This window comes from Passer domesticus, chromosome 16 (genome assembly GCF_036417665.1).
Source record: "Passer domesticus isolate bPasDom1 chromosome 16, bPasDom1.hap1, whole genome shotgun sequence".
Lineage (NCBI taxonomy): Eukaryota > Metazoa > Chordata > Aves > Passeriformes > Passeridae > Passer > Passer domesticus.
In genome coordinates this window covers 2,739,089-2,764,867 of record NC_087489.1, presented here as the reverse complement: position 1 = coordinate 2,764,867, position 25,779 = coordinate 2,739,089, and the positions used below count along the sequence as shown (strand labels likewise).

General features: G+C 47.8%; 1 long non-coding RNA gene across 4 annotated transcripts in view; it reads right to left on the bottom strand.

The window, feature by feature from the left end:
• Nucleotides 1–2,622: 2,622 nt before the first annotated feature.
• LOC135282153 (uncharacterized) overlaps nucleotides 2,623–25,779 on the bottom strand; it is a 64,626-nt gene continuing 41,469 nt past the window's right edge. For 2 of the 4 annotated variants that reach the window (XR_010348461.1, XR_010348462.1), the window contains 4 exons: nucleotides 17,204–17,972; nucleotides 9,584–9,646; nucleotides 6,851–7,127; nucleotides 2,623–6,472 (listed from right to left, as the gene is read on the bottom strand). This is a non-coding gene — a long non-coding RNA (uncharacterized LOC135282153). Of the gene's footprint in view, nucleotides 6,473–6,850; nucleotides 7,128–9,561; nucleotides 9,647–17,203; nucleotides 17,973–25,779 lie in introns of all 4 variants that reach the window. The other 2 variants (XR_010348463.1, XR_010348464.1) reach the window with 2 other exon arrangements.

Genomic DNA, 25,779 nt, shown 5'->3' with positions numbered 1-25,779 from the left:
CTGGGTGAGGACATTTGAGTTCCCTGAGCTTTCCTGCCAGTCCAATGGACAGGGTATTTTAGTGTTTCCTTGTGCACACATAGCCCCAAAACACAGCCCTGGTCTCTGGGAAATCACAGGAGCCATATGGCCCCGTCCCACTGCGGTGACAGGGACACTGCCAGCAGCACAGATGGGCACGGGAGGGACCAGGGACTGGGGTGTGTGCCTTGGAGACTCCCTGTGACCAGGAACATGGAACTGATGGGGCTCACACTGAGCTGCCACGCCTGTCCTAAGAGAGAACGCTGGAAAATGTGTCCCAGCTCAGGGCAAAGGAAATTCCTGTCTATTTTCCACTTCTTCAAGGAACACTGCTGGGAATGGAGTTCCCTTCTGCATCATTTGCATCCCAGGACTCACAGTTATATACACTCACACAGACACATCACAGAATAGTGGAATATCCTGAGCTGGGAGGGACCCCCAGGATCACCAGCCCAGCCCCAGCCCTGCCCAGACCCCCCAACAGCCCCACCCTGGGCACCCCTGGCAGCGCTGTCCCAACGCTCCTGGAGCTCTGGCAGCCTCGGGGCCGTGCCCATTCCCTGGGGAGCCTGGGCAGTGCCAGCCCCTCTGGGGAAGAACCTTTCACTGATTTCCAACCCCAAATAAATAAATAAATAAATCCCAAAATACTAATATCCAACCTCCCAAACAAATAAGTATTTTAAAATTAGAAAATTATAAAAATATAGAAATATAAAACTAGAAAAATAGAAAAAAATTACACAAATATAAAAATACAAACTCACACATCTGTGCCCACCTCATATCCATATTTTTATTTTTCCTTGTACTCAGAAATGACGATCAGCCTCTTCACAGCACAGTTTTATTCCTTTAGGATCCCTCCAGCTTCCAAACACTGCAGGTGGAGCTGCCCTTGATGTGTCCAGGCATGCTGCACATGGAGATGCAGAGCTGGGCTGATGTGTGCACTGCACCCTTGCCTCAGTGTGACAAGCCAGGTGTTTGCTAAGGAAGGCAGGAGCCTCCCTTGAAATGGAAAATGAAAACCCCCTCCCCCAGAATTATTATAATTTTGAAATTAAAAGGTTCTCAGGCAAAGATATAGGAATAGGAATAACAGTTCTTTAACAGGCAAAAAACTAAAGAAATTATAAAAATTAAAATGCAATAATACAAAACAACCCTGCCAGAGTCAGCAGAGGCGCTGTCCCCCTGTGGGTCAGGGTGGTGGCACAGCCCCATCCCATGGGGGCTCAGCCCTCCTGCAGTGCCAGCTGTGCTTCTGCTGGAGCAGGGATCCTGCACAAGGCTGCAGTTTTCCTCTGCAGCTCCAGGGCTGCTGGAGATGGGCCTGCTCTCCCTCTGGCAATGCAGGGCAGGAGAAAGCTGCTCCTCTGGGAATGCAGGGGGCAAAGGCTGCTGTGCTGTTCCAGGCTCAGATTGGATCCAGGTAGGAATGCTTGGCTCCTGCCCTGGGCACAGCATCTCCCCATGGGATGCTGGAATTTGATCAGCCCTGCAGGGACACTCCCTGGCCATGGACAGCAGAGATCTGCTGGAGGGAGGATTGGCTGTGGGAGAGATGAAGCAAACTGCCCCATGAACAGCAGAGAACTGCCCCAGCTCTGACAGATGGGGACAGAATACACAGCCCAGCCACATCTTGTATTTCCAACCTAGGACACCCCTTTAACCACACGTGCAGGGCTTGCAGCCACAGCTGCAGTTCCTGCCCACTCTCCCCATCCATTCCAGCTGCTCACGGCCCCAAGGCCAAGCACACAGCCCTCAATTTACGTTGGGCTGTTAAAATTTTTAAACCTTTGTAAATGACCAGCAGTTTATCAATGGAACTGCTTTTGTCAGCTGTGGCTGGGGAGGGCAGGGAAATATTGGCAATTTTCCAATCACCATTCATTTTATGTTGGTTTTCTTCCCATTTAAAGCAGGAGTTGGGTAGAAACAATATCCATTATTAATATATAAATGTTTTATTAACAATATAAAGACCACAAAGATTTGTAACTTTAATAATAGTTTTGTGTTTTAAAATTCTGTGGCGTTATTATTTATTGAGCAGCTAGGGCTCTTTTCTTGCAGGGACACAGTTAGGCAGAACCATGGGAAAACAGATATCTTGGAGTTATCAGGGGAGAAATATTCCAGCTGACTTAAGTGATTCCTGGCAGGACTTCTTTTTTTTCATAATTTTTAAAATAAATTTGTCACTCTCTGTTTACAATGAGGCCTATAAAATCTCAAAGGAACATCATTTTTCCTGAACTTCACTTCTGGTGCTGCCCATGCTGGAACATCTGCAGAGCCCTGCTCTCATATTCTGCAAATTATTCAGGCTTCTGTGTTAAACCATTTTGGTTTTAGCTGTTGCTGTGCCAGAGCAGAGTGATAACTGCATTTCCTTCTCCCTGCAGGGGGATCTGTGGCTCTCAGGTGACTGAGGGAATTGAGAGGGGGAAAGGAACATAATTTCTGAGCTTTGTTTTGTCCTCCCTCCTTGGATTTCATTTCATGGGCTTTTTCCCCCCACCCCCCATCATCTTCTTCTCTTAGTAGATATTTCAAGGGCTGTGTGGATTTCCAAGAGTTAGGTCTGGTAGTTCAAAAAATACAAAATATTAAACAGAATCATTTGAATGACCTGATGTTTTATTTTTATCTTAATTTCAAAATAAAAAAAAAAATAATGCTTGTGTTTGAGATCTCTAAAACAGCAGAAGAGTTTTGCAAATAAATGAAGAAAAATAGTTAATAATAACAACAATAATAGCCATGCTAATAATAGCTGTAGTTGGCAAGAAATAATTTTTGTTACAAAAATCCAAAAACTTGCACTTTTTGTCTCCAGTGGACATTGTGAGGCTTTTTCAAAAAGCAAAGTTTCTGGGTTTTTAGAAATAAACTTTCTGCCTTTATCCAAATACTTTTAAGCCTGGACAAAATCAAAGTATCAGCCTGCATTAGTCAGGGTTCAACTGGTGACCAAACATCATCAAAGGCCCAAAACTTAAAAGATTTAAATTCTTTAGCTCTGTTCAGCCCAGAAAACTGAATAAAAAATCTCTAAATCCCACATTAAAGCTCTTAGCACAAAACACTTGGCAATTTCAGGCTCTTCCTCTCCTTGTTCATTTTGGATGTGAAATGTTCCTGCCGAGGTGAGCAGCTTTCAGAGAGAATATTCTGTCTCCTGGATCTGTACATTCCATACACACATTTCTGAATCTGGAAAGGAGCTACATTCAAAACTCAGATCACTGAGAAATTGTTGTTAAAAAATAGCAAGTTTCGCTTGGCCCTTTCTTGTAGAAATCTGATTGGATCCACCTGAAGCTTTTCCATGAAGTCTTTTCCACAGAGTAAATACCAGTTACTGAAACCAAAACTGTTCAGGGGAGAGGGACATAGTCAATTAGCTTCTTCAATCACACTAACCACAATATAAAATGAAATTAGAAAAAGAAGATTCCATTTCAATACTTTCTAAGCAAAAAACTCTGGTTTTCCTATATGAACATGAATTTTAAAAAGCCTCAATTACAAGAACTGTTTAAAGCCAGCTATTAAATCATTTATTAACCACTAACCACTTTTTAGCCACCTATTTCACCATTTCCCCATCTTTTTAAATATATTTCAACAGACCCAAGTAAAAAGGTCTTGTTCAAGCTTCAAATTGAAGAAAAGTTGGTGACCTGGGCTGTTATTTGTGAGTCAAAGAGGGCCATTTGCTGGTTTTGAGACTACAGAAAATCCCCCAGAATTACATGTCCCAGACAGCTCTGAGGGTTATTGTAAGGAACTTCAGATCTTCCAAAAACTGTATTTTGATATTTCCTCTTTCACATTTCTCTCCAACAAATAGAATCAATGGATGGCAGGGACATGCTCCAGCCCTGCCAGATGGAATCCCCATCCCTGGAAGTGACCAAGGCCTGGCTGGATGGGACTTGGAGCACCCAGTCATGGTGGAAGGTGTCCCTACCTATGGCCAGGGGTGGACTGAGGTGGTTTTTAAGGTCCCTTCCAACCCATCCCATTCCATCATTCCATGAGAATACAGCTATGGTTCCTTTTCCAACCACAGCCATTCCCTGGCTCTGGACACACATTACTCACATGCAACTCAACCTGCCAGGAAATGAGCTGAGATGGAGCAGCAGGGTTGGTTTTCACCTTACATATAGCTGAATACCAACTAAAAACTTTTCTGCCCAAAAAATCCTCCTTGGGCAGCGCCTGCAGTTGTGCTCAGAGGCTCTGGCATGTGGGCACAGATGTTTGGGCACAGCTGGAGTGCAGCACTAAAGGCTGATGGTGGCATATGGCAGCAGGTGGTGTTCAAAGAGTGCTTCCAGAAGAATCATCTTAATGATGATTCTCGGGGCACGGGCACGTCTGTGCTCACACCAGGTGATTTCAGCTCTTCTGGGATCCAGGCAATGCAGAAGGAGAGATGGGTCTTTGTGTGGGGCTCCAAGGGGAGCCCTTATTGAGGCTCTTCCTTGAAAGAGTCCAGGAACAAAAGACCCACTCAGCAGGGAAAGCAGAGTTTATTATGGGGATGTTGAGGGGCGGGGCAGAACACCAGGGCCAATGGGGTGAGGGCACAGGGGTGGAGTGAGGGGGAAGGGCCAATGGGATACACTGAATCTGCATGTCACAGCAAGGCATGCTGGGAGAAGCCTTTTTCCTCACCCTAACAACGGTGGTTATGGCTTGAAGGGTTTCCCTTCCAGAGGAGGTTTGTGGGTTTTTCCCTGTTGGCCCACCAGCCTCCACAGTGACATCCCCCACTTGTGTATACTCTGCCTTAAATGTGGAACTGGGTGTCCTAGACAAGCTTCAAAGCTCCTCCTTGAGACAAAATTTTCTGTGATCTTGAACCTATTTTGCAGAGCCAGGAGGCAAATCTTCCTGGATATTAGAAAGAAGTTTCTCACAGAAAGAGTGATAAAATATTGGAATGGCCTGCCTGTGCTTGTGGTGGAGTCACCATCCCTGGATGTGTTTAAAAACAGACAGAATGTGGCACTTGGTGCCATGGTTTAGTTAAGGTGTTTAGGGCATGGGCTGGACGTGATGATCTTGAAGGTCTCTTCCAACCAAGTGATTCTGTGATTCTGTGAAATTGTGTTTCTGTGAAACACAGCCTTGCAGGAGCACCTTCCCTGACCTGCCAGTGCCTGGCTGCTCTGGCCTGCAGAATTCCCTGCCAGGGACTTCTCCCTGCCTGGGCTGGGCTCTCCTGCTCTCCTCCCTGGCACAGCAGCAGCAGGATGTCTGTGTGGGCTCCAGGGAGGGAATTTTGATTTCACTCCAAGCCTGTCCTAGGAAAACAGCACTTGATAGCAGAGCTACAGGGGACAGAAACAGACCCTACCCTGGTTTTGAGGAGGAGAAGGAGCTGCCTGCTCTGCCTGGCATAGGAACAGGATTTGAGCAGCCGATAATATCAGGAAACTCAATGCATTTATAAAATTCTAGTGAAGAAATGCTTGAGAAATTAAAACAGTCAGCAGGTGAGGTGAATATAAAACCACAGCAGAAGTGGGGGTGGGGGGGTTCTCTGAGCTTTCTCTGGTGGCCCTGTGGCTCCACATTAAAAGCAAATGAACCAAGGAGGGAGCAGGCTGATGCTATGAGGGAAAAGAGCTGCACTGAGACCAGTAATAATAATAATAATGTTACTTCTGCCTCTTGTCTCCTGCAAGGAATAGCTGCCTTTTTCTATAACCATTTCTAAAATGTCAATCTAAGCAAAAATCTTGTTATTTAGACTCTCCATTTTGGACTGACCCAATATGGGGGATCTCTGTCTACCACCACTGCTACCAGTAAATGTTGAACATGCCACTGGTAAGTTCAGCCATGCTATCAAGTGGTGTCCAAGTGGGAATGCCTTGGGCTCAGGAGCTGCAGAATCCCACATCAGTCAGGGATTTCACTCTGAGGTTCCCAATCGCCTCTAAAAGCACTGGGAAAGCTGGTCAGGGTAAAGGAGGTAAAAAGGACCAAGGTGCGTTGAAGATGCTGCAGGTTTGTGCAGCATGTTCATAACCACAGCGAGTTATCTCATCATCTAAACAGGGCTCTGCAGGTAGAAGGATTTAACTCTATTGACAATGAAGGAGTCTTTCAAAACCTCAGGAGATGCTCCCAGCAATCCTAGTAAAGTTCAGGTACTGGGAGATGTCAGACAAATACTTCCTGCACCAAGCCAGCAAACAAAGAAAGGCAGCAGGAAACAAAGGTGAGGTCAGGGAAGAGTTTCTGGGGCTGCTGTGAAGACCAGCCAGGCTGCAGCAGGGAGTCCTCCCAGGCCAGTCCTACTGGTCACTGGAGTCTGTCACAGGGTGGCGGCCACTCAGCCCTGCAAGTGCTGAAGTCTTCCTGCCCAAGCAAGCCCCAGTACAAGAAAAATTCCACTTCTGCACACGGTCTGCAGAGGAAAGATGGAGAAACAAACACACAAAGGAAGGATGGAGTGGGTAAAACTTGCTTAGGTGTCATGAAGCAGAAGGAATGAGAGCCAGGGGTGAAAACAGGATGGTGCCAGGTTGATGCTGGCTGTGTGATTTATCTCTCCCTCCCTCCCTCCTTGCACCCCACAGCTGGTGTGAGGGGGAGGGATGCTCCAGTTCCCCTGTGCTGCCAGCCCCCGGTGTCCTCAGGGACAGCTGTCCCTCCTCAGCAGCCCCAGTGCAAAGCCCTTGCTGGGGCATGGGGATGAAGAGCTGCTATCCCCTGAGTCCTGACCTGGGGTCTGAAGAAGGAAACTCTACCAAAACAAACACGAAAATCCACATTAAAATCTCACCTTTGCCTGAGGAATCCAACAGCCTGAAAACAGCAGAGAGCTCATGGGTGGCAGGAGAATCAGGAGAATACTCCAAGACTTTTGGGCTGTCTAGGATCCTGGACTGCCAGGCATTGTTCCCTTCAGGGCCACCTCCCTAAGGTCCCTTTGTCCCTTGCTGTGCTTGCATCCAAAGCCAGATGCCATGGGAGATGTGGTCCTCCAGGACACAGGAGAACTCCAGGGTAACCCCTCAGGTTTCCAGCCGCTGACACAGCTAAGAGTCTTCCAGGTGTTCCTGCAAGTTTATGACTGGTAGTGTTGGAAATGATATAACATCCCTAATTAACTTCTAATTTGTTGTTTCAATTCATTGTAAGAATTACCCACTTTTAGCCACACTATTTAAATTTTTTCATAGACTCTTATTGATACTTTGATCATTAAATCATCGAAACCTTAAAGGTGTTAAAACTAACCCTGACAAGCTTCAATAAACAAAGCCAAAGGGATTTGAAGATTGGGTCTGTGGAATCTTAAATTTACGGTCCTTCAAAGCAGTTGGAGTAACCAGAAGATACAGAGGAGATTCAGGCTTGAAAAGCTGGAGCCTCCCCGTGTGAGAAAAAGATAACAAAAGGACCACAGAATGTGGACCAGATTAGCATAAAGAGCGAGACCACCAGAGAACAGAATACTAATTAATGAAGAGGATTATGTAATTTAGAACCAATTATTGTTAAAGATGTATAAATAAGTGAAATGTTTTGTATTGGTGTGGAGGCTGGAACTTTGTCAGCCACACACACAAACCTTGGTCAAGAATAATGGAATGCCTGACTCTGTAACACTTAAAAACAGAGTTAGAGGAGTCCTATTTATCCCCATGATTTTGGTGACAGCAGCACCAGTCAGAAATTTTCTCTTGTAGAATCCTTTTGGCAGATTCTCTGCATCCTGGAGTTACAAGAATTTGCATCCCCTCTTCCTGGCAGTCCCTTTTATTCCCTTTTCTGCTAATATCAGCAGGGTGGGATTCCAGCTGGTAACACCCATGGAGGATGAAGCAGGAAATCAGTATTTCAAGCTGAAACTTTGGAAAAAATGTGGTCCATCCTTAAGGCACCTCTTGGTGGTCATCAGATTAATTTCCATTTCAGCCCAAAGCAGAACTGCTTAGAGCCAAATCTTCCCCATTTCTGGATCTACAGGCCACCAGGGAGAAGGAAGGAGCAGTGGTTCTGCTGGGAGTGAGACACCCAGGCTGAGGCAGTGACACTTCATCCCCAACAGCTCATCAGCAGGGCTGGAGTGACTGGCACAGCCCCATGGGGCACGGGACATAAAGGGCATGAACAGGGTTTGTCGTGCTGAGCAAGTGCTGTAAAGGGTTTTACTGCCTCTTGTGGGGGAAGCGCCTCGCACCTGACAGTGATGGAGTCCTAAGCTGAAGTTATTTATCCACAGGGATAAATCAGGACTTGTTTTACTGAAGAGCTGATCTCAGAGCACAAAGGCACTGAGTGCTCCCAGGACTCCTCTCACGTCAGCCCTAAAACCCCCAGCACAAGGTGGGCAGCACAGTGGGGGAAGTGCTGCTGCCTGCAGGGCTGCAGGTCTGGAAGGGACAAAGGCTGGAGAAGTGCAGCTCACATCACACAGCAGCTTGCACCTCACTTTACTCACTGCTAATGCAAACACCCAGGAGCCCTGCCCTGGCCAAGAGGAACAGCTGCCCCTTGCACGCAGAGCTCAGGAACCACACCATCACTGCTTTGGGGTGCATTGAAGACCAGTGTGTTCCAGCCCCCCTCCAGGGAAGAGGAGTTTGGCTGGTCCCACCATGCCTGGTCAGTGCAAGCAAGCCAGGCTGGTCCCATCAAGTCTGGTCAGTCCCAAGGAACCAGAATGGCCCCACCAAGCCTTGCATAGTCCAACTGGGGCAGGCTGGTTGGTCCCACACAAATCCCTCTGCTCTTTAGACAAGGCTGGTTTAGGAATGAGATGGGAAATCAGGAAAGAGTGGTCTGAGGCTGCTTTTAGCCCAGTTACTCATTTACACACCTTCAGTGCAGGCCAGAGCAGGATCAGGCCCAGAGGAGCTCTGCCCTCCTCTCTCCCTTCCCCATTTTGGGGCTGACACCAAACTTGCTGAAAGGCAAGTGAAAAAAGCTCAAGTGCTGAGTTGCAGCTTGAAAAACGACAGAGAGTGATTATTGCTGTCCAGGAGACAAGGATTAATACATCAGCCCAACGTGGAACTCATACTTCTGGCAAAGTATTTTTATACAGGCAAAAATCTACATCATTTTCCTTAGCTGTTTGATTCAGGGGAAAACAGTGCTGAAGAATCAAGGCGGGGGTGGGGGGGAAGGAAAATAAAGGCTCAGAGCACACTTAATCAATTCTTGTATTAATGTACAGCAAGGTGCTGTTGGCAGGAGGAAGCTGGTTCTCAGGGCATGTTAACAAAAAGCATCAAGCTGAGGAAGGGGATCTGTTGCTTATTTTGTACCTCTACTCAGAGTGTCAGGAGAAGGGAGGGAGCCAGGCCAGCACTTTGCCTAACAGGAGCAGGGGAGGAAAGGTCTGTTAAAGGCTGGCTGCTGTGTTCTCCTCAGGCAGAGTGAGGGTGATGGATGGGGAGGTTGCTCAGCATCAGGCAGGGTGCAAAAGGGCCTCAGTAACATCTATTAAAGCCATCCATTTTCCCAAGCTCATCTGGCACTCACTCTTTGTCACCACACTTGTTACCTTTCCCTGATGGTAAATGCTGGGGAACGTCAAGGTATTTGAACAGTCAGAGACGACAAATCCCTGCAAAGAAGAAAGTGTAAAACAGCAGGAGAAACATGTTGGCTTCATCCTGAGCGAGCATTAAATACACTTCCCATTTGTCTGAGAAGACACTTAATGGGAAAACGGGCTCTTTAATTGAACAGCCCGAGAGCCTCATGCAGCTCAGATAACAAACGCTCAGCAGAAAGCCATTTTTCCAGGCAGGGATCCCAGCCTGGGTGAGGCAGGAGGAGCATTCTTCCCAGAGAAATGGCAGCACACACCGTGACTGCTGAGGACGATGCGACATGAGGCTGCACCCAACGTGGCGCTACGGAAGGGAGCAGAGGGAGGCTCGGCCCAGGCCGGCCTGAGGGGCTGGGTCTGAGGGTCTGTCCTGAGGGACTGGGGCTGAGGGGCTGGGGCTGAGGGGTTGGGGCTGAGGGACTGGGGCTGAGGGGCTGGGCTGAGGGACTGGGGTTGAGGGGCTGGGGCTGAGGGGTTGGGGATGAGGGGCTGGGGCTGAGGGGTTGGGGCTGAGGGGCTGGGGTTGAGGGTCTGTCCTGAGGGGTTGGGGCTGAGGGGCTGGGGCTGAGGGACTGGGGTTGAGGGGCTGGGGCTGAGGGGCTGGGGCTGAGAGGCTGGGGCTGAGGGGCTGGGCTGAGGGGCTGGGGCTGAGGGGCTGGGGTTGAGGGTCTGTCCTGAGGGGTTGGGGCTGAGGGGCTGGGGCTGAGGGGTTGGGGCTGAGGGGCTGGGGCTGAGGGGCTAGGGATGAGGGGCTGGGGCTGAGGGGCTGTCCTGAGGGACTGGGGCTGAGGGGCTAGGGGTGAGGGGCTGGGGCTGAGGGGCTGGGCTGAGGGGCTGGGGCTGAGGGGCTGGGCTGAGGCCAGAGCGAGCCCAGGGCTGTTCCTGCTGTGTTCTGCAGCCAGCCCCAGCCCGGGGCTGCCCGCTGCCCTGTGCCACTCTCTGGACATCGCGGGCTCTGGGGATGCTCTCTGCAGGGCTCGCTGGCAGCTTCATGCACCAGGGCACTGCTGTGTCACTGGCCCTTGTGTCACTGCCACCACGCTGGTGGCACTGCTGTGTCACTGCCCCTGCTGTGTCACTGCCCATGCTCTGGTGGCACTGCTGCACCTTCTGCCAGGACAAGAGGCTCTCACTGGATTTCATGATCCCTCTCACGCAGAGCTCAGGATTGCAGGGCACCGCTTGGCCCCTCTGTGCTGGCAGCTGGACCCTGCGGAGACAGCACTGGGAATCCCAGAATCCCAGACTGGGTTGGGGTGGAAGGACCTTAAAGCTCATCCCATCCCACCCAGACACTTTCCACTAGCACAGGGTGCTTCAAGACACATCCAGCCTGGCCTTAGACACTTCCAGGGATCCAGGGGCAGCCACAGCTTCTCTGGGCACCCTGTGCCAGGGCCTCACCACACTCACAGCACAGAACTTCCCCCCCATATCCCACCCAACCCTGCTGTCTTTTGCTTTGAAGCTATTCCCCCTTGTCCTGTCTCTCCAGGCCCTTGTTAATAATTCCCCTCCATCTTTCTTGTCAGCTCCCCTCAGGTATTTCCCACCAACCTCCAAGGTATGAGGTACTGACATGTGCCAGACAGAGTAGCCCAAAAATTACTCAAAATCCCTTAATGATAAAATTATCATTATAAAATGAACTTTCCCTGACAGAGGATGCCTGCTGCACATGTCCATCTGCAGTACATCAACCTTCCCATCTCCCCTCAAATATTCCATCCCCATCCATGATCCTTCAAACTCCCCCTGCAGCAGCACAGCTCCTTCCCAGTCTAAGAGTGTTTGAGATCCTGGGATTGGCCTGAACATAATTTTTCTTTATTTATTTGAAGTGTTGTTCAGCACGGAATTTAGCAATCTCTGGCCTCTTTAGGGTGTGCAGCTGAGGGTGGTGGGGCACAGCCAGGGCAGGCACCTGCTTTCACTGTCATCGTGCTAATTAATAACATACTAATTAAATAAAGAAAGCTGTTAGCAGAGTATCAAGGGAAGGGCAGAGATAAGAATGTAGTGAGAGAGGGGCTGAAGGAGTCTCCTCTATTGTCAAGTCCTCTTCCCTGTGATTCCCATCACACCAGCTTATTAAACCCTGCCTTGAAAGCTGTGGCTTTTCCTGAGCTCCCCAGGGGAGGCTGTTAAAGAACTTCCCTTATCATGTATCAAGGAATCTCCTCACTTGCAATTAAAACCTACACTTAACCAGTTTGTTCTTGATCTGTGGTTTAAATCACCCTCCTCCACGGGGTTTATCTCCCCCCTGAACAGCAACCTCTCCTCTTCTCCACAAGAATTTATGGCTAAACAGGCTGCATGAGCATCCCCTCTTTTTATTCACATCCTTGTTTCTCTTCTCCTGTGAACCCAACTCCCTCAGTCTGTGCAGAATCCAGCAGTGACAGGCACTTTCCCAGGTGGTGAGGACAGGAGGCACTGCTGGGGACAGCCAGGGGTTGGTGGGGTGTGGGAAATAGATTTGTAGAGAATTTTTAGATAAGATTTTAAGGTTTTAAGATAAACCAAAAAACATGTATAATATATTGCAATTAGGAAATAATTAACTTCTAATTGTAATACCATAAACTATAACATCTGTACTATCTCATCTTTCACATGAAACTAAAAACAGAATAAAAGTTTTTAAACCACCTCTCAGTTACCCCATCTTTAAGTCAGAAAAAACCTTAATCCAGCAGTGGGGCTCAGCCCAGGAGCTGGGGTAGCAGTATTCAAACAGTCCCTCCAGGTCCTTTGTCTTAAAGGTGAGGTTTTTTGGAGCTCCCTGCAGCTGCCTGTGGACAGGAGGCAGGAGGCAGCACCACACCTGAGTGCCAAAGTGACACTGTGGTCACTCTGACAGGATTTAGGAGCCTTCTCCACACCAATCCTGCCTCAGCTCCTCTGTGCCATGCAGGACAGCCTTGCAGGGGCAGTGTCTCCTAATGCTGGTGACACAGGCCTTTTGTCCATCTCTTCTATTTTTTTCTTCCTTTTCCCCACCTCCTCCTCTCCCTTTGGTTTATGTGCAACCCAGGCACATCCTCAGCTGTCCCCACCCAGCAGCAGGAAGGCAGCTGAAGGGTTTTCTCTCACCTCAGGGGTCTGCATCACTGATTCCCAGAGCAGCAGCACAAACAGGAACCCTCATCAATACCAGGACACTCTCACTGTGTGTTAATTAAGTGCATTTAGTTACCAAAAGAGCAGACAAATGCAGCAGGGCTGAGGCCTGAAAGGCCACACACAGGGAGCTTCCTTCCTGGCTTGCCTGGCTGTTATAGATACATACTATAATATTGGCTTTTTGCAAATATTAAAATGGATTTTACATGTGTGGTATTAAAGTAACTTTGTTATAAGGATATAGTTTTTATTTCTGTTGTTAATTAAGCTTAGACATAGTAGTGAAATAGCTGATAATGTATGCTTGTGTTAAAATACCTGCTTGAATGTGATAACATCCAGTGAACACAGGATGAGGACACTTGTGATAGATGTGCCAACTATCAGCACTCTCCATCTGAAGACAGTGTGGACCAAAGCCCAAACAGGAGGTGATAACAAGGGCAGACTAAAACCACAGCCACAAAATGCACATGCTCTGAAAAGGTGGACCAGAGGAGGAGTCATGCTAAACAATTCTTGGAACATATAAACTAGTTTTGGGAAAAGTTTACTATGCATAATTCTTTTTGAATATGTAACAGGCTGATGCAATAGAAATTATATATAAAGGGTGTTTCCAAATAGCAGGTGTGCTCCTGGCTGAGTGCCAAGACACACCCAGCCATAATCTTTGCTTTATTCTCTTTGTCTCCTATTGTCCTTTATTAAACTTCTTAAATTTTCACAGGAGAGTGAACGTGTTTTTCACACTGGCCCTGTTCACTGTGTTACCCCAACAACTGCTGAACCTACAGAGGTTCCATGGGTGTCCCAGTTTGAACCAATGCTGCCCCAGGCTCCAACAGGACCAGCAGATCTCGTGGGAAAACCCTGGGTTGGCAGACTGGGGGCATGGATGTACTCAGAGGAGCCCTGACTGCTCACAGACTTTTGATCAAATGCTTCAGGGTGCTTGATATTCCTTTCTTATCCCAGAACTGAATTGGAAAATCAATTCCAGCCACAAGCAATGACTGACCAAGGACCAGGCCTCCCAGGCTTCCATGCATCCAAGGAGAAGGCTCAAGCTGCTGGCCTGGAATGGGGGGAATCCTTTGGTAGAGAAGTAGAAAAAGAAGTCATTGCCATGAGAAGAGGAGCTGGTGCTTTAATTCCTGCTGTGATCCCACTCTGGCTGACCCAGAGCAGCTCAGATTTTCCCAGTGGGGTGTGAGGAGTTTTCTGGGTGTCCATGAAACTTCAGGCAAGGCCAGCCTGGGGAAGGGCTGTGTCTGTCAGGGACATGCCCACAGCCCAGCTGGCCACATCTGTGTAAGGACAGACAGATGAGCTCACAAAATGTGCTCTGTCATGTCCTGCCTCAAGGACTTCAGGCTCTTAATTCCCATCAAAAGGCAGAAAAATGACAGAGAACTTGGCATAGGCATTCAGTAAGTCTGTTCTGCTTCTTTAACATAAAGCTGGGCACATTGTTCCCACTAACAGAGGAAGAACAATTAGCCTCAGAGAGCATTACCAGTGCACTGTAATAGGGATTTGTAGGGCAAATCGCCTTAGGAGACTCCAGTGAAGTGAGACTGGGTTTTCCAAGGAATTTGCAATGCTAATCCTGGCAGTGCCAGGTCTCCAGTGATGCTGCATGGCAAGGAGGGCTGTGGGTGCCATGTAAACCAGAGCAGGGAGAGTTATTAAACATGATATCAGCCACACAGCAAATGAGTCACTCACAAATGTGAGGTAAAGGCTGAGGAAATGAAGAAAAGAGTTTCTTAAAGGGTGAGCTGCTCTCCTGGGCACATAGCCCTGACCTCTCTGACTTATCTTGTTTCTGCTCAGTCAGAGGAGCTGTGAGTTTGATAATAAGCTGACAGGATTTGCCTGTTAGAAGATGTGATATTAATAAGAAGGAATATTAAATGTGTGTCGTGTTGCTTTTGCTGTTGAGGGAATAAAATCCTTCCCTGAGAACCATCCTGTGCCTGTTTGGAAGGATGGACCTCGTTAAGGAACAGGTATTTAAATATCCCATCTTTACTCACCAGGTCATCCTCGACCACTGCCAAACCATGGAGCCAACAACTCCAAAATTCACTGGTTTCAGTGTTTAGGGATTTATGTGCAACCTGCCAGAGCTATGTCCACACCACACAGTTCCCAATAAAGCCCAGCAGTGGGGATGGAGCCACAAGCCAGGGAAGGCTTGGGGAAGCTCCATAGTGCTGCTTGTGGTGAGCAGAATTTGGGAATTTCTGAGCTAGCTGGGAATTCTCCAACAGATCTGATTTCAGCAGAAAAAAAAAATACTTCAACACTGAAGGAGATTATCACATTCTCAGGGAAAACTGCCAGATTCTCTGTTTTGGAGACCTGGAGGGGAGCACACACTGCCCTTTAGAAATCCTTCATTTTCTAGTGACACAGAAGTTCAGATCTCCTTGGCAGACCATGCTCATCCCTGGAAGACTGTGGGCCCTGGGATACCTGGCTCCAAGCACCAATTTCTGGACCCAGACCTCCACTTTGTCCAGCACTGGGCAGTCTCAGGAGAATCCAGTCCTAGGGCTGTGCTGGAGCCCTGGATGCTGAGAATTTCAGAGTTTCTGTGCTGCCAGGCATTGATCCCCAAGAGAACACTGCATTTGACCTGAGGCTGTAGAGAAGGCTTCCAAAATGGAATGATAGCACTGGGATTGTGGGTGTGGAGTTTGAATAGAAGTGTGTGATATCACAGGGTGGAAAACTCAGAGTTTAAGGGTTTAGAATATAGTAATATATATAAAGCAAGATGGAGGTTTTAGGGGTGAGGCTGGTCCTATTTCTTCACCTTCTTCTCCATGGGTTTGGGTGGTTTTGTGTAATTGGATAAAAAAGTCCCCATTGCGGGCACGGGTGGGTGGTTATTGGGTTAAAAGTGAAAATAATTTAGGTGTCATTTCTTAAATGGACAGCTTATCCTTAAAAGGCCTTGTAGAGAGAGAGATAGGGCTCCACTTTTAGTTTGTTAGAGTGAAGTGCTGTAGAACTCACACTTTGTGAGACTGTGACATAGATAAGAGCTAATAAACATCTGAATCCCAACAAGAAATACCTTCCCACGCATTTAATCCCAGCCTTAGCAAAAAAAAGGCACAGAATCAACAGGGCTGGATTTACCACATCCTTTAAGTTCAGCAGGATGTCAGAAACTCTGGATGGTGGAAACCCTGGCTTCTCCTCCCAGATCACTTCCTCCACTCCCCTCACAAGAGCCTGGGCTCCAGGAATGTTGGGGAGCCTTGAGAAAAGATTTTACAACATAAAAAATGAAATGGCTGGTTTAATATTTATAAAGCCACCTTGCAAGAGGTTTGTCCCTCCTTAGGAAGCAGCAGTTTTCTTTCCGTTTTATAGTACAGAAATATTTTAAGTTATTTCCAGAAAGGAGTTCCCATCTCTGGCCAGCCATAGTGGCTGTAAAAATGTCAGTTGTGAAATGTGTAATTTTGATCTTTGGTGATGTGGTTTACTGACACTGACAAAATGGGGAAAACTTTCCAAATGAAAATTATTTAAGAAATGCAAAGATGTCAGTCTTGATGGGCTTTCCCTGGCAATTTTAACCAGCAATAGTTTCCAGAAATCAATTCAAACCCCTTTGAAATCAATTGGCATTCACTTTAATGTCATTTTGATTCTTCCTTAAAGAGCAAATTAAGTTTTACAATTACCAGGAAAAGCTGTCCTCTTCCACCCCACTGTTTGCTTCTCTCTTGTCCTTCCACACACAGCACTGGAGCCATCCAGGCAATGCTAATTATTTGGTTTATGTATTCGTTAATTATTTGGTTTATGTATTCCCCCATCCCTCCTCTGCGTTAGCAGGGAATTGTATTTAAATGGCATTTGCTGCAGCACTGTTATCACAACTGTGCTGGGAAGCAATTTGGCTTCCAGAGGTGTCCTGAGAAGCAATTTCTGGCTCCACACCAGTGGCTGGTGCCTTGGCTCTGCTCGTTCTTTACCCCACTAATGTCTGCAGCTGAAATAGGAACGAGCCTGTGCCCACAGACGTCCCCAGCTGCTCACTGGAGATTCATGAACCAGGAAATGCTCCCAGTTTGCCAAGCAGATGAATTGGAATGGGCACACAGGAGTTCACCCCATAAATTGGGTAATAACTGAGCTGGTAATTGTGCTCCCTGCAGTAAATGCCCCCAGTCTGCTGCCACATGGAAACAGCTCCAGCCTCTCAGAATGGGGTGAGCTCCAGGCACTGGGGGCACAGGAGGGCTGGTCTGGGTGGCAACTCCAATGGCCACTTGTGCTGGTCCTTTCAAAGCCCTGTCATTTGTGGGGGCTCTTTAATCAGAGCAGCAGCTCAACCTCCTCTGTGCCAACCCCACTCCCCATCAGCCCAGGATCTCCAGCTGAGATAAAAACACGCGTAATGGTGCTCACAGTTTCAGTTGCCATCCATTTTTGGAAGTCTTCTCCTTGTGTGGGAGGTCAAATCAGAAATTTGGGCTCTCTGAGTGTCCTTCTCCACAAAGGAGCAGTGCGGGCAGTGTCTGAACGCAGCTGATAACCTTGTGATCCTTCCTCTCCTTTTAGAACAGAAAATATTTGTCGATCCCAAACCACTGCGTAGGAAGACAGAATAGAGCTAAGAGCTGTAATTTTCAAGGACGTGCTCTCTAAAGCTGTGCAATACAGCCACCCATCAGAATCTCCCTGGGAAGGAAGGAGGCACCAAAACTCGTGGCTTTTTTCCTTTCTGTTTTCCTCCAGCTTGCAGTGGAGCATCACACAGCTGAGAACAGTGGGTGGCACTGGCCTGGCCTCACATCTCAGGCTTGGCAGCGTGTCCTAGATGAGCTCCATGCAGAAATGTGGCCAGACACCACTTGGAATCAGAAAAAAAATAGTCCACGAAATTGCCTTTGAAAATGGTCTTCAGTGCTGCAGAATTTCAGCTCCCCCTGATTCATGAAGCAAGCAGCCCTGGCTCACTGCTGTCTCCCCATTAAAACCTGGCTGGGTTCAGGCAGCTGTGGGGCAGGAGAAACACAAAGCAAAGCACAGAAGAGGGAAATAAATCCAGGCAGATCCACCTTAGCCCTGCTCTCAGCTTTGCTCGCTCTCATCCATCATACATTGCACCAGGCAGACTGGACTGTAGAGCACTGAGCCAAAGCCATGTTTCACTGGGAATTCCTGCTCCTAAAATCTGGGAGGTGAGAGATAAATACTGGTCATTGGAAAGCCAAGGCAGAGACACAGCAGGAGGGAGTGGGGGAGAGTATGGCTTGGGGTGTGAGGGAAAAATGGGTGAAGAAAAAGTTTTCTTTTCCCAAATAAGAAGTGGTAGAGTTTTGAACCAGTAATTTTCTCCTTCTCACTGGTAACTCTGCTTGTTAACAAAGCTTAATTTCCTGATTACTGATGTGGTTTCTCACACTGGAAGTTGAGTTGAGGGCACCAAGAAAGAAAATCAGGAATGAGGGTGGTGTTGGACGGAGCACTCAGATTGTGGGAGGTTGTGTACATCACATTGTCCCTGATCACCCCTGAGCTGCTCCTCCTGAATCAAGAGTTTAAAGAAACTGAGAGAGTTAAAAGTCCAGCTAGATTTAGTTAGGGGGACAGAAACAATTAAGAGTATAGCAAGAAGAGTAGAGATAATAAGGGATAGATAATTATTAGCAGATGGAATAGGTAAGATATCAATCAGGTATTTATCTTTGCTGTGTTTAAAGAAGCAGGATGGGATGTGGATCTGATTGTGAAAAAGAACAGACCCGTGGCTGCACCTGGGCCCTGAACCTTGAGCTACAGCCAAGGGGTCCAAAGCTGCCAACAAGGCAAAGGTAAAGGGTCACTGTGACCTCAGGAGACCAAAGACCCATTTCACCATTTCAGACCCACAGACCCATTTCAGAGAGCCACCAACTCATTTCAGAGACCCACTGATCCATTTGAGGTGAAGAACTGCACAAGTGTGAACGAACTTTGGACTCTATTTAAATACATTTGAATACAAAGCAGGGGTAGGCGGGGTTAGGTAATGAATATGTATTAGACGCTTTGGGAATTATATGAATGTGTAAGACATTTTTAGATAAATAGAGAGCCACGGCCTGCAATTCTTCATGTGTGCCTTTGGAAATGATTTCTCTTGTGTCCGGCGTTGTCAATAAACACACCCCTTTCTAAGTTGAACTAGTTGGAGAGTTCTGTTCTGTGCCTCACTCCTACCTTGGCAGCCACTCAAAGGTGGGCAAAATCCCACAAGGACCTTCCTAACATCACCAGGGAGATGAGTTTTCCAAATCATCTGGATGAGGACAGGGTAGGTGTGCACACCTTTCCATGGGTGCACAGCAAACATCAACCTCTGCCCTGTCCTGAGGGCACCTCACTGCCCGAAAGGGTCAGAACAGGTCATAAGTGACCCTGCTGTGGTCTGGACATGCCAGGTGCCTGAGCAGGGCTGTGAGGGACACCAGCAGAGCTCTCTGCTTGAGCTGTCTTTCCACAGCTCTGGCAGTTCAGTCCAACGAGCTTTATTTAAATAAGATTTCATTTAATCTGCAAGGAAATGTGTAATTTTGATGGGGGGTACTGACACTGATGAAATCAGGGAAACTTTCCAAATGAATATGATTTTAAAAATGCAAAATCTCCAATCTTTGAACACACAAGAAGGACATTGTCACCCATTGTCACCCTGGGAGATTTCCCTCATTCCAATTTATTTTCCTTCTAATACTTCTCTTATAAAGCCAGGACTTAACTCACAGAATATTTCAGTATTGCCAAATATGAATTCTTTGTCAGGAAAAGGTTTTTAATCAAGAAGGAGGGGCTCTTCAGGTGGGATATCCTGGTCTCCTGCAATGTTTCCTGGCAAAGCAGCTCCCTTGCTCCTGCTGAACACACTTCTGACTGCAACATATGCTGAAAACCTCCCCCCTCAAGCTCCTTGGATGTCACCACCTCCAGACAGCGCGAGGTGATGTTGGAGGTGAAATCCTGGTTCCCTGCACTCAGTCAGAAGCAAGCTGGGTAATACATCCACGCTTTCACTATTTCTCCCACCACAAAGGTACACAAGAATCAGAGCTTTCCTTTTAAAAATAAATAGTTAAATAAAAATATGTTTCTAGGCCAGTTGAGAAGCTCTAAAGAACATTTTTCAACAAAACAAGCGTTGTGTCATCTAACACCAAGGCCACGTATTTTTTACAGGGCCTCTCAGGAATTTTTCCAAGGTTGGCTCAGTATCCTCTTTACACAAGAGAACAAGAGCAGCCCCCTGCAGCTCATCCCCAGGAAATGAGGGCAGTGGTAAGAAATGAGGGAAATAGCTGAAAAGCCAGGGGGAAATGTAGCGACAAGCTGGTGACTTTGAAAATGGGCTTTCCCTTCTGGAAAACCTTTCTTATGTTGTACCCTGCATATTAATTAATCCTTTAGGAATGACTTGATTATTTGCCATCAGACTTTAGGCTGGTGGCTCCAAAGGGCTCTGCACATGAACTGCACAGTGACCTTTATAATGAGCTTCAAATCTTGGTATTTCAAACGTCTACCACCAAAAAACCCCAACCCTGAACACACAGATTCATGAAATGGTTTGGGTTGGAAGGAACCTTAAAGCTTATCCCATTCCACCCCTGCCATGGGCAGAGACACCTTCCACTATCCCAAGGTGCTCCAAGCCCCATCCAGCTTGGCCTGGGACAGTGCTCAGGGCTGGTGCAGCCACACCTCGAGTGTGGGAACAGTTTTGGATGCCACAATATGAAAAAAAGAGAAGATCTAAAGGTATTAGAGAGTGTCCAAAGGGGGACATGAAGATTGGGAAGGGTCTGGAGGGGAAGCCCAGGAGGAGCAGCTGAGGACACTTGGTCTGTTCAGCTGGAGGAGACTGAGGGGAGAGCTCATTGTACTTACAGCTTCCTTGTGAGGGGAAGAGAAGAGGAAGAGGCTGATGTCTGTGACCAGTGACAGGATTCCAGGGAACAGCTGGCACTGCCCAGGCTCCCCAGGGAATGGGCACGGCCCTGAGGCTGCCAGAGCTCCAGGAGCGTTGGGACAGCGCTGCCAGGGGTGCCCAGGGTGGGGCTGTTGGGGGGTCTGTGCAGGGCTGGGGCTGGGCTGGTGATCCTGGGGGTCCCTCCCAGCTCAGGATATTCCATGGTTCTACTTCCCAGGGATGGGGCATCCACAGTTTCCCTGGACACCTCCACTGATATCCCTGCTGCACTCCAGGCCCATCACACCACTCTAAACCCCACTTTAATTTGTGAATTAGAAGATTACACATGGAAATTCCTGTCCTGGGCTGAACCCTTGGCAAATGTTTCATTATACTCCAAGTCCTGCCCCTTGTGTAATCCTCATGGTCACTGTCATTTGGTACAGCTTCCTTTCCTGTTTTCTGCCCATGGGAAGAACTCTCCCAAAGGAGAACCTGTTCCCTTTCCAAGCAGAATGCTGCCTTTGTACAGCAGGTACATTTTCACTATTATCCATCATTTGCAGCAAACATCATTTTTATAAAAGCTCGACAACACTATAAATGTGCAGGGGGCACAAATACAGATGCACCATTATTGAAATTGTTCCTCCTTGCAGTTCTCATGCCTGCCTAGTTCCATTTCCAAAGTTGCTATTTGCTTTCTTTTCTTTGGCATATTTTCCAACTATGCCAGCTTGAACCCAGAACCTCAAAAATAGCCAAAAAAATTATCAATAATTTTGGATGAGAAAGGGAAAGAAAAAGAAACCACACAGAAAGTTTGAACTTTGGTGAAAATGCAGTGTTTTTCTGGTTTTATGAAAATAATTTTTGACATGGCTAATTTAAAGGAATTTGATATTCAGGCTTCAAAAGCTTTTCATGGGATCACGGAATAGTGGGTGGGGGTTTGTTGGAAGATGCTTTGCTCCATGCAGAGTAATATTCCAGGTAAACTGTATCACCTGCTGCTGGCATTGTGCCCACCATGGGACACCTGAGGTGACTTTGCACCACATTCCCCAGCAGCTGCTTCATCCCATTTCAGTGGCTGCTGGGCCTTTGTTGAAAATCCATGGAAGTAAAAGCACGAGTGTTCCTGCGGAGATAAGGCTGCTTTATTCCCCCTGAAATTAACACCTGGATCCCTCTCCCACATTTTTTCTGCCTGGAGTTCCCTTTTTTCCAGCTGCTCCTGGCACAGCTGGATCTGAGAGCAAGCAAGACTGGGCATTCCAGCAGATCCAGGTGTGTGCTCCACCACCCCTGTCTGCCCCATCCATGACCATCAGCACCTCATGGAATCACAGCAGCAGCCACCCTCAGGCTCTGAAATGCATCCATAAGAATAAATTCATAGTAAGAATAAATCCATAATAAGGATAAATGTAATTTTCTCCAGGAAATGGCAGCAGAGCTGGGCATTGCCAGGGGTAAACATCCCAGTCACACCTACACACACAGGTTCAGGTGTCCTTAGAGTGATGCATGCGCCAGCCTAAGGCTGTTGGAAGGAGGCACCTGGCTCCTGAAAAGGAACATCAACCCTCACTCTGACCACCATCACTGAAATCCAACCTAAAGAAAACTCTTCCCTAAATAAAGGGTGTACACCAAGTGCTTTCAGTTACACAGGAAAAAAAAAAAAAAAAAAAGGAAAGAAATTGTGACTATAAAAAACACACACAGAAAAAGAAAAAAAACCCAAAACAAAAAAGCAAACTGAAAACCAAAACCCGTTAAAAAGCAGCAAAATGCACCATGGCCTGAAGTTGCCAAGTGGCCACAGCCATCATTCCAGGCCCCAGGGGCTGGCTGGGGAGCAGGGAAATTCCAATTCAGCCAGGCCTGAATTCTCCTGGCTGGGTGAGGGGACAGCACAGCCACATGTGCCACCCGTGCTGCTGTACCTGTGGACACACCTGGGTGAGAGTCCCCTGCAGCTCAGATCAAACAGCTCTGCAGAATCAGCATGGCACCTGTTTTGGAGGGGAGATCTTGGAACAGAAGGGTGTGACCCCAGCAGTGTGTCCATTCCACGGGAGATCCAACCTGCAATGGCTCTGGATGGATCGAGGGCAGGAAAGCACTGGAATGTTGCATTACAGCAGGAGGAATTTGGGAATCAAATCACCACCCACCCTACTGCCTGGTCTTATCTCAAAGGCCTTTCTGGTTCCATCTGAGGGCTGCAGGCTCAGAAATCAAACGCTGTGCCACACGCACCTCCCTGCCACTCAACTGTAATTAATGGATGTGGGATTTGGATAAGTCCCTGCCTTTTGCCAGGCCTCTGGCAGAAGGCAGGAGCTTTATTGAAGTGCCCAGCACCCCAAAACCCACTCTGGTTCACAAGTTCTTTAATAATGGCTGATTCTGTCTGTTATAGGATGAATTATTTATTTAACAGACACAAGACTTAAAACCAACTAGGACCACACAGGAATAAGGACAAAAAGAAACTACTAGAAGGTAAATACAGTGCAGGGTTAAAAGTACCATTAATTTTGCAGTTAGAGAATAAATAACATAATTTAGGATCCAGTGTTTCTTACCAACCAATTTGTGCTGGAGCAGTCATCAAGATCCTCTCCCTCAATCCCCAGGGAAGTAACCACAGATTTGTGTCCATACTCTGGGGAAAAGTCTCAAACACTTTCAGGGTGTGTGTAAGAGGCTTCTAGCTCTGTGATAAATTTTGTCTCTTTTATAGCATGTAAAACAGTGTCTCTCAGTCAGAAATATTTCTTTTCTCTCTTCCTACATCTGCTCTCCAGACTAAGATGCTGATTCTTAGCTGGGGCCTGAGCCCTTTTGGCACCAGAGATGACCCTGCTGGGCCTTTAACCCTGAGTTATCCCTTCCATATCTGCACCAACATCTGTCCTTCAGCCAGCCTGGGCACAGAGCTGGCTCTGGGACTCTGGAAGATATTTGTTCCAACTCCTCCAAGCCGTTGTTTCCTGACACCCTGGTCTCATGGAGTGTCATGGTGCACGGTGTCCAGAGTGCCCTGACCTTCCCAAAAAAGCATCTTGGAAAAGATGCCTTGGGGCACAGGGACATCTATGCTCACGCCAGGTGATCTCAGCTCTTCTGGGATCTGGGTGTGCTCATGTGGGGTTCCTTTATTAAATTACTTCCTCAAAGAAATCCAAGAACAAAGAGCCACCCACATAGGGAAAGCAGGGTTTATATGGGGATCTCAAGGGGCAGGGCAGAACACCAGGGCCAATGGGGTGAGGGCACAGGGGTGGAGTGAGGGGGGAGGGCCAATGTGATACACTAAATCTGCATGTCACAGCAAGGCATGCTGGGAGAAGCCTTTTTCCTCACCCTAACAACGGTGGTTGTGGCTTGAACGGTTTTTGCCGGGTTGTGGATCTGTTCCCTGTTGTCCCACCAGCCTCTGCAGAGGAGCACTGTGGAGATGCTCCTCTCCTGCAGGAGCAGCCACCCCACAGCAGCCTCTGAGCATAGCCCCAGGCACAGCCTGAGTGCCAGGGGCCACTTGAGGCATTCAAATTCCTCATAAACAGTCATTTCAGGGCTCTCTGTGCACCAATGCTTCGTTTTCTGTTGCTTGAACATAATTGAATTATTGAATTCATAATCCAAGGCACCCACAAGCCAAGCAACCTCACTGAGCGGCACAAAACCAACACTGAACTGAGCAGCTGTGCTGAATTCCCTTGGTAGCAAGACGTTGCAGGAAAAAAAATCACCAGAGCATTGGCAAGGTGACATTAGGATAATAGGAAATTCTTTCGTTACATTAGCAAATTATTGTAATTGTGCCTGGCATACTTTTAAATAAAGCTTGTACAGCAGCTTTATATATCAATAAATAATAATAAGCATCTGCAGGCATTAATGGACACAGCCCACTTTATTGAAAAGTGGCAATAGCTGCCTAATTTAACCCTAATAATCTCTCATTTTACAGCAGAAAAATCAGCATCAAGAGCAGCCAGTCACACTTGGTCTGTCACAGGGATTTTTCTTTGTTTCATAATAAGGGTTTCTTCCATCTTCTCCACCTCCCTCAGTTTTTTGCCTCTCTTTTCTCCATTAGACACTTGCAGAAGCTTCCGTCCATGAAGGGAATCCCACCAGGGTTTCTTGCAGTCAGTGAAGACAAACTGATAATTTAGTGTAGGAACCTGGGCCTCCTGTCCCACCCTCCAGAGCAGCCCATGCTCTCCAGCCCCCAAGGTGAGCCTGAACTGCTGGAACTGCATTTCCCAGGAGCTGGGCTCAAGAACTGAGTGGGGAGAGCTGTGGAAAAACCCTCCTTGCTTGGAGAGGAACCACAGGCTGGAGCACTGGGCAGGAGCCGAGGTCCAGCCACAAGGGACCCTGGGGCGAAGCTCTGAAACCTCAGGGAGCAAGTGACAGGATGAGAGGAAATTGCCCCAAGTTGCAACAGTGATGGTTTAGGCTGGATTTTAGGGAGAACCTTCTTCACTGAAAGGGTTGTCCAACCCTGGCACAGCTGCCCAGGGCAGTGGTGGAGCCCCCATCCCTGGAGGGATTTAAAAGCAGCATGGATGAGACACCTGGGGACATCAGTCAGAGGTGAATACAGTGGTGATGCTGGTTGATGTTGAACTTGATGACCAGAGAGGCCTTTTCCAGCCTGAGGACTCTATTCCATGGATTCATTCCCCTGGAGGTGTCCTGGTCAGCTTCAGGAGCTGTTGGTTTCTGTTCTCACCTCATGTTTCACAAGACACAGGTGAGACCAAAGCTGTGTTCTCCCTGCAGCCCCCAAGGCCAAACAGAACCACAGAGTCACTTAGGGTGGAAAAGAGCTCCAAGACCATCAGTTCATCCATAACCCCCTGAGGTGGGCAGGGCAGCGAGGAGGTGCAGCCCTGGCATCTCACCCATCCCTGTAAGGGCCACAGGCTCGTTCCCTGCCTGGTGCCCACAGCTCATTCCCTCCCTGGCCTTTCTGCCCACAGGGTGACAGTGCTCTCCATGTCCCCAGCTCCTTTCACCCAGGCCC